Source organism: Danio rerio, chromosome 19 (genome assembly GCF_049306965.1).
Source record: "Danio rerio strain Tuebingen ecotype United States chromosome 19, GRCz12tu, whole genome shotgun sequence".
NCBI classification, from domain to species: Eukaryota; Metazoa; Chordata; class Actinopteri; order Cypriniformes; family Danionidae; genus Danio; species Danio rerio.
This window is the reverse complement of record NC_133194.1, coordinates 44,127,961-44,144,023: the sequence shown is the minus strand read 5'-3', so window position 1 is coordinate 44,144,023 and position 16,063 is coordinate 44,127,961. Positions and strand designations below refer to the sequence as shown.

Sequence of the window (16,063 nt, the reverse complement as noted above, 5' to 3'; positions counted from 1 at the left end):
GGGAAAGCAGAGTATTAGGGAGAGCATGAAATAGCTTAAAATGAAAATTTATATTAAAATATTTAATAATAATAAAACTTTTATGCCATTTTTAAAGGTCCCATAAAATTAAAATGAAGTTTTTAAGATGTATCAGTATTGTTTGTTTTAAGAGATCTATATGCTAGTGCACTAAAACAGAGACCAGACTTGTGTTTAGAAGATGTAAAACTCTGATATAAACATGTAAAGCTTGTAGTTTGTCACCTCTGTCTACATGGACCAACAGTTATATTCACATTACTTCATTCCTTCAGTTTCTCATCAAATAGTGACCAATCAAAAGCTCTCTAGTATCTGACATGCCCCGCCCCTGTGCTAAAACAAAATGCTATTCTGACTAAAGGGAAGGGGCTACACTATGTCCCACCCTCTCTTCATATTTTGGTTGAGCTTACCTCGAGATTAACATCGAATAAATATAAACATTTCAAAGCACTTCACAGGACCTTTAAGGAAAGTTCGATGTGGTTTATCATGTTGTGTACACATCAGACATTAATTCGATTTTCCTTACACCTGAAATATTTAAAATCTTGGGGTCAGTAAAATATTTCAATATAAAAAACTAACCCCAAACTTTTGACCGGTAGTGTATGTCAAAAAAAAAAAAAAAAAAAAAAAAAAGTGTGTGTGTATATATATATATATATATATATATATATATATATATATATATATATATATATATATATATATATATATATACATATATATATATAAATATATACACTTTTTTTTTTGACATACACTACCGGTCAAAAGTTTGGGGTTAGTTTTTTTTTTCTTTCTTTAAAAATAGTAATTTTATTAAATAATTTGAATGAAATTATTCTGTTCATCAAGGCAGCATTTATTAAATGTAAAAAAAAATGTTAAATACTTATTTATAAAAATATTGATTTATTACTTATTGTAAGTGGTTTCAAATGAAATTATCACTCAGTCATTATTGCTTTTATTACTATTACCACTAATAATAATAGCAAAAATAATAATAACAATAATAATTAATATTAGAGGGATTTTTGAAGAATCATGTGACTTTGAAGACTGGAGTAATGAAGCTGTCAATCAAGCAACCAACTTTAAATAAAAACAAAGACATACACCAACAGCACTGTGAAGGACAGTTTTTAGCTACACTGACAATTCAAACTCTCTGCACTTCTGTCATTTTATTCAGTGGCGCTGCACCCTGAGGCAAAGACTTTTGGACAAACGGCCAAACAGAAAGCCATTCCCCTAAAAGGAAACAAGTGGTACATGGTTCTACTGTCCCAGACATGTCACGCTATCTCCAGACCCAGTCTAAGATTGGGGAATCCCCTGAAGCTTGTCCTGTGTGTGCCAAGGATGATGATGTGTATAAATGTGACCGATTTTGCTGCAAACAGCTGACAAATTAAAATAAATTAAAAGTGTGATGACGATAATTATTGGGACATGGTGATTTGGGCGCTGATTACCATGGCAGGCAGACAGAAGAAAACTACTATGTAGGAGGAGTAACTGTCTCCACCAGAAGCCAAGCGCCACCTCTACTCCACCAAACAACAAGAAAAAACAAGCATTTTAGGTTAAAAAAAAAATATTTTGGCCAAGTTATTGCAAATTAAAGTAAATGCAATTTAAGTAAATGCATGGCATGTGTGATTAAACAATAAAAGAGCTACAAAAATAGTCTATGATATATTTATATCAGGAATGCTAAAATATGAACTAGGGTTGGGCAATTAATCAAGTAATCGAAATCGACATTCAGAATCTATAATCAATTTAGTTTTTCTAATTAGATTTTTTTCAATTACTTTCCCTTCCGTGTGTGGAGTCACATGACCCCGCTCTGTTAAGGCTGGTTTATACTTCAGAATCGAGTGTACACATAGGGTCCGGCACAATCGCATACCTGCGCACCTCTTGAAAAATGTAACTACACGTCACGACGATGCATATCACAAGCTCTGCGATTGGTCGGTTTGGTATCGGTGACGAGAGTTCAACATTGATGTTCAATAAATAATCATAGATAGAAGATAGAGTGTGCTTCATTCAATTATTTTAGTAATGCACCTTTCATTCTAAAATGTCTCACTTGTAATACAGTATGTACTCAGTGAACTAAGGGGGCATAAAATAAAAAAAGTTAAAATAATCGTTCATTAATCGTAATCGAGTTAAAATGTTAAATCAATTAAGATTTAGATTTTAGGTCAAATCGCCCAGCCCTAATATAAACATTAAAATGTGATTTTTAAAAAATATAAATATCAATTAATACAGTGTGCAAACGATGAACTCATTTGCCGCACTTTATTGCACTTCACTTTCATTTACTTACATATAGGCTAAGGAATCAAATCTGGCGCATTTACAAAAACTAGCTTAATTGAATAAAAAAAGTGTCAACGTTTTAGCATTACAGCTTAGATTGGGCCCAAAAAATGACACCCGACCCATACCGAGCGGTTAATATTACCAGTTTTAAACAACTGCCTTTATAAAACAATGTGTTATTACCAGTTTTAAATAACTGCTCTATAAAACAATGTGTTAATATTACCAGTTTTAAATACCTGCTATATAAAACAGTGTGTCAATATTACCACAATACATCAGAATAATAATACGATAAATATATAATAAAAAAAGTATTTGCAAAAAAAAATCACAAGATGTTTAGTTTTCATTCATTTGTTTTCTTTTCGGCTTAGTCCATTTATTAAGCTGGGGTCACCACAGTGGAATGAAACGCCAACTTATCCAGCATATGTTTTACGCAGCAGATGGCCTTTCAGCCGAAACCCAACACTGGGAAACATTCATACACACTCAATTTCGATTGTCCAATTGACCTATAAGGCATGTCTTTGGACTTGAGGGGGAAACTGGAGCACCAGAAGGCAAAAATGGGGTGAACATGCAAACTCAACACAAACATCTTTCTGTGAAGCGATCGTGCTACCCACTGCGCCACCGTGACGCCCAGCTAAAAATAACCCATAGATATAGAAAATAAACCGGAAGTCTCCAACATTCAAATTTCAAACGGTCGTTAAAAATGCAACGAGGGAAAATCGGACTGAATCTATTTAATCTTTATGTGTGTTTTATGGCAAACAGTAGTCAATCTTAAAGCTAATAAGACATCAATATTATTAAATATAATTCACAACACATGACAGCTGCACAACACAACACATGAACGGCTTAAACCACTTTGTGAGACAGAGAACTATGACGATGGATGGGATAAGAGATTATCGTCTGAAAAATAATATGTCTAAAGTAACTGATTACTCAAGCAGCGTCTTCCAGATATTATTCAACACGTGCTATCTTGGTCAAAGTCTATTTCATTAAAGTCTTCAGTGGAGATAAGCAGTTTTAAAATGTTAAGAGTTTGTCGAGACATACCTCTGTTTCTGTAGTAGTCCAGCGCCTCGGATGAGTTCAGCTGCAAGTGGCCAAAATCGACAGTGACGTCACGTAATCAAACGGTTAATGCTGGGATGAATATAATTGGGTATATGCCGAGCTAATGTTTTTCCCATACCGATAAACTTCCGCTGACCTGTTATTGTGAACGTTTTTTCCATTTTACACGGTTCCTTTTACAGCATCGATGTTGTACTGTCATTAAAATACATTCAGTTAAATAAACTTCGGCATTCATTTAGTTGTTCAAGCGTAAAACGAGACAAAAAGCCGTCCCACGCGCCCGTCAGAATCGGCAGGCTAGCGCAGAAGCTCCATTGATTATGCTGGTGTAAAAATGCTCTTATTATAAAGACATGGCAGGGGGAAATGTTACTTAATGCAGTGCTTCTTGTACAATCAGAGACCCACTTTAAATTTGATATCACTCAGCTAGTGGAGATCGCTGATTTTTTAAGAAAACAGAACTTAAACGCGCCGGTTTTTGCATTGGCATAGCAAATTAAAAGTCCTATTATCATGCTTCGGCATATACTCCATTGTAAGTACTCTAATTTGTCCACACTTTTACAATATATAAAGACATTGTAATAATTTTTAAAAAATCTCCTTCCTATTTGTGTATTATTATATTTATATTGTCACCTTTTTATGGTTGTTTTTCTGTAACTTGATTTTATGTATTGCATTTATATGTAGGTCTATAAATAATATTGAAATAATAATAATAATGCTTATTTTTGCTAGTTTAACTGATGGCAACTGCACACACTTTTTAATATTCTTTTCTAGAGGTTTTAAGTTTGATTTATTTATGTTTTTAAAAGATAATTAGATTTTATAATGATTTACAAAAGACAGCTAGAATTTCATTTTAACAATAGTAACTTAATAAAATATAGTATAATAATAAAATATATTAAAAGTCCCTATTTTAGGATTACAGTCCAGCCACAAAATACAAGTAAACTGTTAACACTTTGTTTATACTTTGCCACTGTGCTTCACTGAGAAAAATGTAAAATCAAAATCATATAATCACTCATATGTTTATTTTAAAAATAACTTTATGCATATGTTGGCTTAATATTTATACAAGTTATTAGAAATCAGAATCAGAAAGAGTTTCATTGCCAGGTATGTTCACCTAACGAGAAATTTGTTTTCGTGACAGAGCTTTTACAGTGCAACAGAATGACAGAGGCATGACAAAAACAGATAATAATAAATAAATATTTTGAAATAGAAGTAAATAGTGAATGCAAATATACAAATTAACAAGTGTATCTACAAGGCATGGGTCGATAACCATTTCTAAGGTATAGCGCGGATAGAATAGATTTTTAAATTAATTATAATGTCTATTATGAATTGTAATGTCATATATATATATATATATATATATATATATATATATATATATATATATATATATATATATATATATATATATAAATATATATATATATATATGAGCAGTTTCATGCAAGTTCCATGCAGTTCCATGCAAACGTCAACAACGTTTTTTGTGTAGGTTTGTACTTTACAGTGCTTCAAAAATACACAAAAAAGTTCCTGTCTCAAGTGGCATTTTCACATCTGTCAAATCCATAAAGAAGCTTTTTTCTTATACATGCAAAAATGTCAAATCAAATAAATTCAATCATGTTTGTTTGATAGAGAGCTGACTCTTACACTTTTGATTACCGTTATTTCTTTTGGGTTGTGCGGAATTTCTACATAGTATGTTGAATACTGTAAACTCGCAGACTTTTTTCGTCGCATTCATAAAGCATGTTTATTTTTCTCATATAAAATCTAAAAAATGTTTACAGATTGACCTTTTTTCTGCTCCCATAACTCTGTGGTTAGTTGTTTTGGAAAATATAAACAGATGTTACCTTATAATGTTAACACATACTTTCTCTGTGAATTCATGTTTTGAGATTTTACTGCAAATGCCACATCCATAACGCTGGAATTGCTCATATATATAGTTCAGATGCAAACACCTCAAAGTGCCATGTGAAATTTCCATAAATAATGAATATTTTATTTTTGGCCTTTTTGCCTTTATTAGGTGGGACAGTGATTAGACAGGAAGCACAGTGGGAGAGAAAGAGGGGGGTTGGGTTTGGAAATGTCCTTGAGCCATGATTCAAACTCAGGACACCCTGACGTGCTACTGCACCATATGCTGACGCACTAACCATTTAAATTTACCCTTTTTTTTTTAGTTAAGACACTTTTAAGACGAGACTTATCCTATACCATAAAAGTGAACTTACCGAACCTACACAGAGGAGCCTGATAAAAATGCTCATTTTAGAAGAAAATTTCTGATGGAATTTAAAGGTTTTTGCATCTAAACTCTTCATATATATTTGCATTTATATATTTATTGTCACATTTTATATAGTTGTTCTTTTGTTGTTTGTAATTTGAATTTGTGTATTGCATTTATATGTTGGCCCACAAATATAAACAATAATAAAATAATAATAATATCTTTTTTTTTTTGGCAATTTAACTGGAGGATATTGCATACATTTAAAAACACACTTTTGATGTCTTTTCTGTGGGCGTATTTTATATTCAGCTGAAATTCTTTTGTATGTTCACTAACATCACTATTGTACTCAGTACTGTATTTAGCATCAGCCTCATTTGTTTGTCAGCACTGCTTGTAGCATTACTGTAATAGCCTTGTTAAGAATCATTCACATTTAGCCTATTTTTAAAAAACCTTTCTCAGACATGTCAAAATTTGATGTATTACATTTCCAGCCAAGATCTTCCCATATAGCTCGCTTACAAGAAAAAAAAGCTCCAATTCTATTCCTCACAAAGAACTTGATGTGTGTTCTGTAGAAGGCGGGTATAAAAACCATAAATTGGACCCTTGGCATCACTATTCTTTGAAAAGTCCTAATGACAAATCACTACTTTCCCTTTCACCCCCTAGTATTTCATCTGCAGACTACCCATGGTGCTCTGGTCTCCTTAAAAGCTTGTCACTGGCCGAGCTGTTCAAGCCGTTGGCTGTAGTCAAGAAAATTTCTCTCCCTAACTTACAGACACACAAGAGAGGCTTGATACTCTCTTCACAAAAAAAAAGCGAGAGCTCAGAAATTGAGATGATTTTGCTAATGGCTCAATATGCGATATGGTAATCATGCACTTCCTATCATGTATGATCCTTGTGCAAAGAGCATAAATGGGGTTGGGGCAAAAACTCAAGCAGGTATCATGTAAACAAATTTGATTTTCTCCCATATTCCATATTAATCAGGGGATCTTAAACTAAGGGGTGTGTCAAAATATCCCCAATTATCATGAATCTGAAAAACAAACAATTTCTAATAGTAATAATAATGACTTTTATGCTCAGCTCGGTTCATGACGCGTTCAAATCCGCCATTAGCCGCTAACTGCTCTCTGCGCTAGCATGTGAATGTTTTTGTGAACTTCAAATGAAATGCTATTTGCAATTTGGTGCATGCTATCTTGGAAATGAGCTGTCTCACTCGATACGTCATTGCTAATTTTATTTTCTTGAGAGTTGCGAAAACATTCACGCCTCCTCCACTTTAGGGCGACTTCTCTCTGAGCGGGTCAAGGGGACAAAGACTCATTGGAGGTAATGCAGAATGTTTACAAGAAATGCTAATAATTACGTCGCTAAACAACCTGGCAAGCTGTAAAAACACGCTACTCGGGTTCTCAAGGGAGACGGATGAGGATTATACCCGCTGTGTTATCTTGCTAGCTCTCGACCAATGCTAACCCCACAGACGCACACCCAGGTGACCAGTGCACACACAGCCTTGTGAGTCTAACTACTTAATAAGTGGCTGTTAGAGGTTTTCCTGGATAAAGTCCAGAGCTAAAGGGGCCTTGCTGGAAAACAAGGGCAGCTTCATTTATCAATCAGTCCAATCAGGGCTATTTCCGGGACTATATCGTCACATGGTGAGCATTACTCGATTCCATATTGTGCGATCTGAAATCAAGGAGAGTGAATGAAACACTGGTTAAATCAGTATTGAACCCTATAATGGCGACACAGCAGAACATTTTAATATCCATGGGAAACAATAAGAGACCACTTGTTAATTTGTACAATGTAAAAAATAATTAGTTACTTTTGTTTGCCTTAAGACCTGTTGCCTTAAAAGCAACAAGTTGACTTTACTTTAAAAATGAGTAAAGCCATTATAACTTGGAAATGTTAAGTTGACATTTTAAGTTGAATTTTTCTAGCAATTATTTTACATTTATTTAATTTTAAGGCAACAGGTTTACTCACTTTTTAAAAGTAAAGTCTAAATAGTGTAATTAGTTGTGAAATCAACTAACTGCTATTTACAGAGTAATCTCAATCCCATCTATCACATTTCATTCATTTCCCTTCAGCTTAATCCCTTATTTATAAGGGGTCGCCACAGTGGAATGAACCACCAACTATTCCAGCATATGGTTGATGAAGCAGATGCCCTTCCAGTCGCAATTCAGTACAGGGAAACACCCATACATACTCTCACACGCACTCATACACTACAGACAATTTAGTTTATCCAATTCACTTATCTCACATGTTTTGGACTGTGGGGGAAATTAGAGAAAACCTGCGCGAACACATGACGAACATGCAAACTCCACACAGAAATGCCAACTGCACCAGCCGGAACTCGAACCTCTTGCTTACAGGGGCGGATTGGCCATAGGGAGCACCGAGACATTTCCTTGTGGCCTGACGATCAATCTGGCCTGCCATTGTGACTCTGGCCTGCCGCCCCCCTGCTCTTCACTTACCGATCGCACATCCCTGATCCTCCCAAAACCCACCCCGTAATTCACTTACCAATCCAGAACTCCACCCACCCCCAGCAACCCTCCTTCACTTTCTTGAATTCGTCAGATGCGGCCTGAATAACAGTAGTTTTTCCCGGGGGAAAATGCTGTCCCAGTCTGCCCCTGGAGGCGACAGTGCTAACCACTAAGCTATCATGCCAACCTCATCACATTTCTTTCAAGTGTATTGATACATAAATTAATTTAATAAAAAAGTAACTACACGTAGCAACGATGCATAGTATCACTGACAAGTGTGGGTGGGACCAAGAGCCGAGCGAACCCATTGGAGCGAGTGTTTACAAGTGTTGAGTCCCGTGAAGGAGCTCTAAAAGGAAAGTATTGATTTATTTATAAAAACCTCACCTCACAGGTAGTGTTTCGGAAGTGTTATTGCAGAGCAACACAAACAGCATGCAGAAGGATAAATGCACGGCTACGTGCAAGGCAGAGGCTGTGGGTCACACCAATCACTCGACGCAGAAGTATAAATCAGCCTTTAAGAAAGTAATACTAAGTGGAACAATCCTTATTTGACTAGTCATTCATTCATACATTTTTATTTTGGCTTAGTCCCTTTATTAATCCAGGGTCACCACAACGGAATGAACCACTAACTTATCCAGCACGTTTTTTACACAGCAGATGCCCTTCCAGCCGCAACCCATCTCTGGGATACACGCACAATTTAGCCTACTCCATTCACCTGTACCACCTGTACCTGTATAGCCTACTCCATCCACCTGTACCATTCACCTGTACCACTGTGGGGGAAAACCGGAGCACCCAGAAGAAACCCACGAGAATGCAGGGAGAGCATGTAAACACACAGACACACAGAAACGCCAAGTGACCCAGCCAAGGCTTGAACCAGTGTAACGGAGGCCAGCTAGTGTGTGCTGTGCAGGTAAACCTCACTCCTCTGACCTCTAAAGGTGCTCTAGCGACAGAAGCTAGAGGCCATGGTCTTCAGCCTCCTTGGTAGAGCATCTGACTCCCATGCAGAAGGTTGCCGGTTCGATACCAGTTCGGAGCGGGTTGGTTGAGGTAGGACTGGCGGGGTTACACCAGCGACCTTCTTGCTGTGTGGCAGCAGCACTTATAACTACGCCACTGCGTCGCCCTATTTGACCAGTCGTCACTTTTAATTGTCTAAAAAAGTCTGAACTGACAATATTTTATTAGAAATTTGTAATAAACAGCACACATATTAAGTAAAATGTCTATCTTCTTCTGTGAAAATTATGCCTGCCTTCTGCCATTTTGACACTAATAGTTGATTTTGTGTGGATAAGCCACATTACCCATGATGTATCACAGAAAAATCCACCAATCAGAGAGTCGTAGCGAGTCAAATGCAGAAAGCAATCCTTAGCTCCACCCACTTCTGCAATATAATTAAGTCTTCAAATTTTCTCTAAATACTTACAATCTATGATATGTATTTGCATATCATTAAATGAATAATATATATGCATATTTTCCAGTAAACCCAAATTATAATTTACCATCTTTAATATTTCTCAACAATAGTTATCTTTCATCTTCTTTAATATTACATCTTCAATATTTCTTCTTCTTTTATTTGATTATTTGCAATAATTTATAGGATTGTAGTTCTTTACTCTTTAAAGGTTTGTTCAATGGTTTTCATTTCTCTAATTCTTGTGATTCTCCTCACAGCTGATCGAGGTAGCAAAGAATTCTGGCCCAGATTTGGCATAAAGCTGGCACAGCAGGCATTCATCCAGCACTGGCATACAGCATGTGGGCCAAACATGGCAAAGGTGGCACCGTCTTTAAAGCGGCACACAAGACTTGGGCCAGATGTTAAAAATTGACCTGTGGGCCAGGTAAGTTTGATATCTTGACCCACATTTTGAATCCATTTAAATTATTTTTGAGTACCAATCAGGTCGCTTCGAGAAAAAAAAGCACGACCATTACATGCCTAAAGCGCAATGATTCATGGGATCTATTTTTTTGCAGTTGTGACATGACAACATATCTGACCCAGTTCATGCCCAGTTATAGCTTACTAATTTGCTGAGACTTGGCTCCTATATGGTCCACTAGAAGCCAAATTTGGTCCAGTCATGTGCTGTAATTCACTGTGGCATGTGGGCCAAGCAAAAGCTGATTGTGTAGGCCAGAGTTGGGCCAGAGAAATTTTGCTATGTGGGTTGCTGCAAATCCTATTAAGCTCTCACAAAACCTTTCTTTAAAATCTCTAAGCAAGGAGAAAAATAAATGGCACATCTGGGAACAGCACTACTAAGAAAGTAGACATCCACTAATGCACTCTATTGATCATAGTCATGCAGTTGTACTTCTTTGATCAAACCCAAAACACACTCTCCCTCTCCGTTTATATGTTTTACAATATCCCTCTGTATGCTTTTGAGGTCATTAAATCCTGAAGAATGTTGCTTCGTTTCCAATCCTCTTTATAGATGACAGATGAGAAGCGGGCAGGTATTAGAGTGGAACACTTTATCACTTACTCTGTAAGCCCCTTGATGAGCGACATTCACTTGAGAATGTCATTCCAGACAGAGAGAGACCTTTCAGTAAAAGCCACCAATCACAATGAACTACTGTAATGTGAGGTCAGTCAAATATGTCTACAGCTCTTGACCATAGTCTTGCCAAAATTCTGTTTAAGACTTCATTTATTAATATAATAATGCTTCATTTGCACTTGCAGGGCCGAGGTTTAATGTTTATTGTCATTTCAGATGGATTGTGCGATTAAATAATGATTTTGCATTATTTTTTAATAGAGAGCCTGATGAAATGGTGGTTTGACTTGTTCACACTATATTCAATTTTGAAAGTTTTATTTGTCATGAATCATTTTTATGAGCATCTCATATAAATAATGAGAAAAATTAGCATTATGCGCAGGATGTAACTTTGGGTTGTTATGTATAGCCATGACTGATGCAGTCTAAATAACAGACTGTTTACATTGGAAAGCATGCTCTTTATTCAGAGATTATTTCAAGGTAAAGGAGTTCTTTGTTTCTGAGTGTGTTGTTGTTGGACGGATGTTCATTTCGTGGCAAATCAGGGGAAAAGCTTTGTCAGAACAATGAAAACAGGTCTATAGTGATTTGTTATCTGAACTGTAGATATTAATAACATATCCTACATCTTTTTTACTGTGCAGTTTAAAGGTGGACGGCACGGTGGCTCAGTGGTTAGCCTTGTCACACAACAACAAAAAGGTCACTGGTTTGAGTCCCAGTTGGCATGTCTCTGTGGAGTTTACATGTTTTCCCAGTTTTGGTGTGGGTTTCTTTCGGGTGCTCCTGTTTGGCCTACAGTCTAAAGACATGCACTATAGGTGAATTGGGTAAACAATATTGGCTGTAGTGTGTGTGTGTGTGTGAGAGAGAGAGAGAGAGAGAGAGAGTGTGTATGGGTGTTTCCCAGTACTGGGTTGCAGTAAATCCACTGTATAAAACATATGCCCGAATAGTTTGCGGTTCATTTCACAGTGGCGACCCCTGATATATAAGGGACTAAGCTAAAGGAAAGTTAATGAAAGTTTAGGTGTTGTAAAATGTATTTTATGATGTAAATTCACCATACAATGAACGCAACTAGCTGCACAGATTTTTCGAGTTATCTCAGTAGTGCACTTGGCTCTATTTAAGTCAACTCAAAAAGGTCTGCAGCAAGTTTCCTTACGCTTTTAAGTTGTCAACTTTGTATCTGTTTTTTTTTTCTTAAAAAAAAAAAAGATTGTTATAAACTTTAAATAAAAAAAAATGGGTCAAATATGGACAAACCCAACATTGGGTTAATTTTTTTCTATGAAATTTACACTTAACAGTTGGGTTTGTCCAGATTTGAGCCAATGTTTTATACAACCCAGCTGTTTTAGTGTGTATGTTGTTACATGGATTTACTAGCTTAAATAAACTTGTCAGACACCCCCCCCCCCCCCCCAAATATATATATATATATATATATATATATATATATATATATATATATATATATATATATATATATATATATATATATATATATATATTATTGTCATTTTAAATATTTCCACTATTCTTTAAACTAAATGTAATTACTTTTGTAAATAGATCTGTAAAATGATTTTTAGGTAATACAAATTTTAGATGATGACTTATTCCTTTCTATTTTTAACAAGTAGGCAGGTATGTTGAGGCAAGTTGGAGCTAAACCCTGCAGGGCACCGGACCTCCAGGAACAAGATTGGTGACCCCTGGTTTAAGATGTTGGCTCAACGTTGAATTTTGGTCACTTTCCAACGCAACCTAAAAACAACCAAATATCAACATCTAATGATGTTACAGCTTGATGTTGTGTGGATGTTACCACTATGACGTCTATTAGATGTTGGATTTTGCTAGCCTTACCTGATGAATAAACGTCAGTATTTGATGTTAATATGGCATTGGATTAAGCTGTTAGCTCGACGTTGGATTTTGGTCACTTTTTAACGCAACCTAAAAACAACCAAATATCAACGTCATTTGATATCGTTATCGGACATCAAAATGACGTACACTGAATTTTGGTCACCCAATATCACACAACCCAAATCTAACCTAATATTAACTTCTTATGATGTTATGTGCCTGCTGGGATGCTTTATTTACACATAAATATATGTTTCACGGGATGATGATTGAACATTATTTCACCCATAGAGTTTGACATTTTATTTTCTCGTGGCTATTTAATTAAAGGACACGCTATACTTCCATTTTCTATGAATATTACTTTTGTGAATTTAAATTGATGCAAACACATCTCATCCTTGACCCTTAAATAAAACCATGCACAAAACTGAATAAAACTTTTCAAGTAATAAGTAGTAAATATAATAGCACATTATCTGGTGGTTCACCATTGAAACAACTTGTCTGTTCTTGCAACTTGAGATAGACCTCCCGTATTTCATTTCTCTCTTGCTGATAGCATTTATCAGCAAAATCCTGATAAATACAAAATATGCAACTTAAGCCTGAGCATAACTAAGCCGCAAAGGTGGACAGGATTACCGGCTCGGCTGAGACAGACATCAGATTGTGTTGCCATAAAGGGTCATTAGGCTGTTGGCAAACTGTACCTCAAGCTCCAGCTGACAGGCCTTTTCAAGAAAGACAGATGAAAAATATGAGAGTAAAATTCCTATTGACAGACAGTTGAATTAGATGGGTGGAAAGACAGGTTGGAGAAAGCTGATATTTGTTTATATTTTTAAAATATTATATTATAAATGATAATACCAAATGTACATTTAAATTCTAAAGTGTTATCACAGTATTTGACCAAAATACATTTTTGTTTTTAGGTCAAAGACAGGTAGTAGCATTTTGGTGTATATGTTAAAAAACACGTTTTAAAGGCAATATCAGTGTACTAAAATGATAAATAGGAAAAAAAAAATTAAAAAACATTTTAAATGTGAGTAGAAATGCAGGCGGCTGGCTAATTTATTCATTAATTTTTCTTTGGCTTAGTCCCTTATTTATCAGGGGTTGCCACAGTGGAATGAACCACCAACTATTCTGGCATATGTTTTACACAGCGGATGCCCTTCCAGCCGCAAACCAGTACTGGAAAACACCCATACACACTCATATTCACACACACATTCATTCACTTTGGTCAATTTAGTTTACCCAATTCACCTATAGTGCACGTTTTTGGACTGTGGGGGAAACCCATGCCAACACAGGGAGAACATGCAACTAACCACTGGTCCACCGTGCCTCCATGTTTCTAATTACTTTTGGGAAAATAACATTGCATTTAAATTATGGTGAAATAATGTTCAACACTTAACCTGGTTTATTTATATAAAAATTAATAAGAGCTTTGCTGAAATGCACATATTAAAACATAAAAGAAATACTCTTATATGTTTACCTTGATGTTTAGATAGACATATAGATAATATTGCAATAGTTATATTGTATAATAGTGTAATCATTCAGATAAGTTGATGTGAAACAGTGTCAACATTTACATAAATGTTGGTTTGTGATTGCTTTGCAGAAACATTAAAATATCTGCCAAATATCAAATATATATCCAATTTACTTGAACATGTATGTACATACATTTACAACGGTTGAAAATAAAATACGTAAATGTCCGTTTTTGCAATATTTCAAAATATATGTTGCATATAAGATAGATAGATAGACGGGTGGGTGGATGGATGGACGGATGGACAGAGATAGATAGATAGATAGATAGATAGATAGATAGATAGATAGATAGATAGATAGATAGATAGATAGATAGATAGATAGATAGATAGATAGATAGATAGATAGATAGATAGATAGATAGATAGATAGATGATGGATGGATGGATGGATGGATGGATGGATGGATGGATGGATGGATGGATGGATGGATGGATGGATGGATGGATGGATGGTTGGATGGATGTTTGGATGGATGGATGGATGGATATATAGATAGATGGATGGATTGCTGGATGGATGGATGGATGGATGGATAGATGCATGGATGAATGGATGGATTGATGGAGATAGATAGATAGATAGATAGATAGATAGATAGATAGATAGATAGATAGATAGATAGATAGATAGATAGATAGATGGATGGATGGATGGATGGATGGATGGATGGATGGATGGATGGATGGATGGATGGATGGATGGATGGATGGATGGATGGATGGACGGACGGAAATATATAGATAGATGGATGAATGGATGGATGGATGGAGAGATATAGATAAATAGATAGATAGATGTATAGATGGATTGATGGATGGATGGATGGATGGATGGATGGATGGATGGATGGACGGGCGGAAATATATAGATAGATGGATGAATGGATGGATGGAGATATAGATAGATAGATAGATAGATAGATAGATAGATAGATAGATAGATAGATAGATAGATAGATAGATAGATAGATAGATAGATAGATAGATAGATAGATAGATAGATAGATAGATAGATGAATAGATGGATGGATGGATGGATGGATGGATGGATGGATGGATGGATGGATGGATGGATGGATGGATGGACGGAAATATATAGATAGATGGATGAATGGATGGATGGATGGAGAGATATAGATAAATAGATAGATAGATGTATAGATAGATTGATGGATGGATGGATGGATATACAGGCACAGAAAAAGAGAGAGATAGCTAGATAAATGGATGTATGGATGGATGTATGGATGAATGGAAGGATAGATAGATATATATATTTAGATAGATAGATAGATAGATAGATAGATAGATAGATAGATAGATAGATAGATAGATAGATAGATAGATAGATAGATAGATAGATAGATAGATAGATAGATAGATAGATAGATAGATAGATAGATTAACTTTGTGTAAAATACAGCAACCATTAAAGTTTATATATAGCACAAGCAGTTCATGCGCCAACAGTTGTTATTCAGTGAGACATTGTCTGACTTCTGCAGCATTCCTCCATTTATGCTGAATGAGAGGGCCGATTATCTCATCAGAAGCTCTAGGACAGGTAGACGGGCCTCATGTTCTGGTGTGTTGTCACTTTCGCTGGCAGAAGGAGAGTCGTGTCATTAATCTGAGTCAGCGATCAGTCAAATGGGAGCTTGGGGTGATGACGGCCTCTGTCCTATAAAACCCTCCTGTCCTGCCACCCCTCAGGCCATATTGTGATCTCCGTCCTGATAAGGG

At 35.8% G+C, this 16,063-nt stretch overlaps 2 protein-coding genes across 2 annotated transcripts in view; one reads left to right on the top strand and one right to left on the bottom strand.

The window, feature by feature from the left end:
- The window catches only part of dlx6a (distal-less homeobox 6a), a 47,521-nt gene extending 43,991 nt beyond the window's left edge, over positions 1 to 3,530 (bottom strand). The window contains exon 1 of the mRNA XM_073930514.1: positions 3,457 to 3,530. The gene's annotated coding sequence lies outside the window, so the exon portion shown is untranslated. The remainder of the gene's footprint in view (positions 1 to 3,456) is intronic.
- trioa (trio Rho guanine nucleotide exchange factor a) overlaps positions 1 to 16,063 on the top strand; it is a 784,286-nt gene that overhangs the window by 699,895 nt on the left and 68,328 nt on the right. The gene's annotated exons all lie outside the window — the stretch shown is intronic.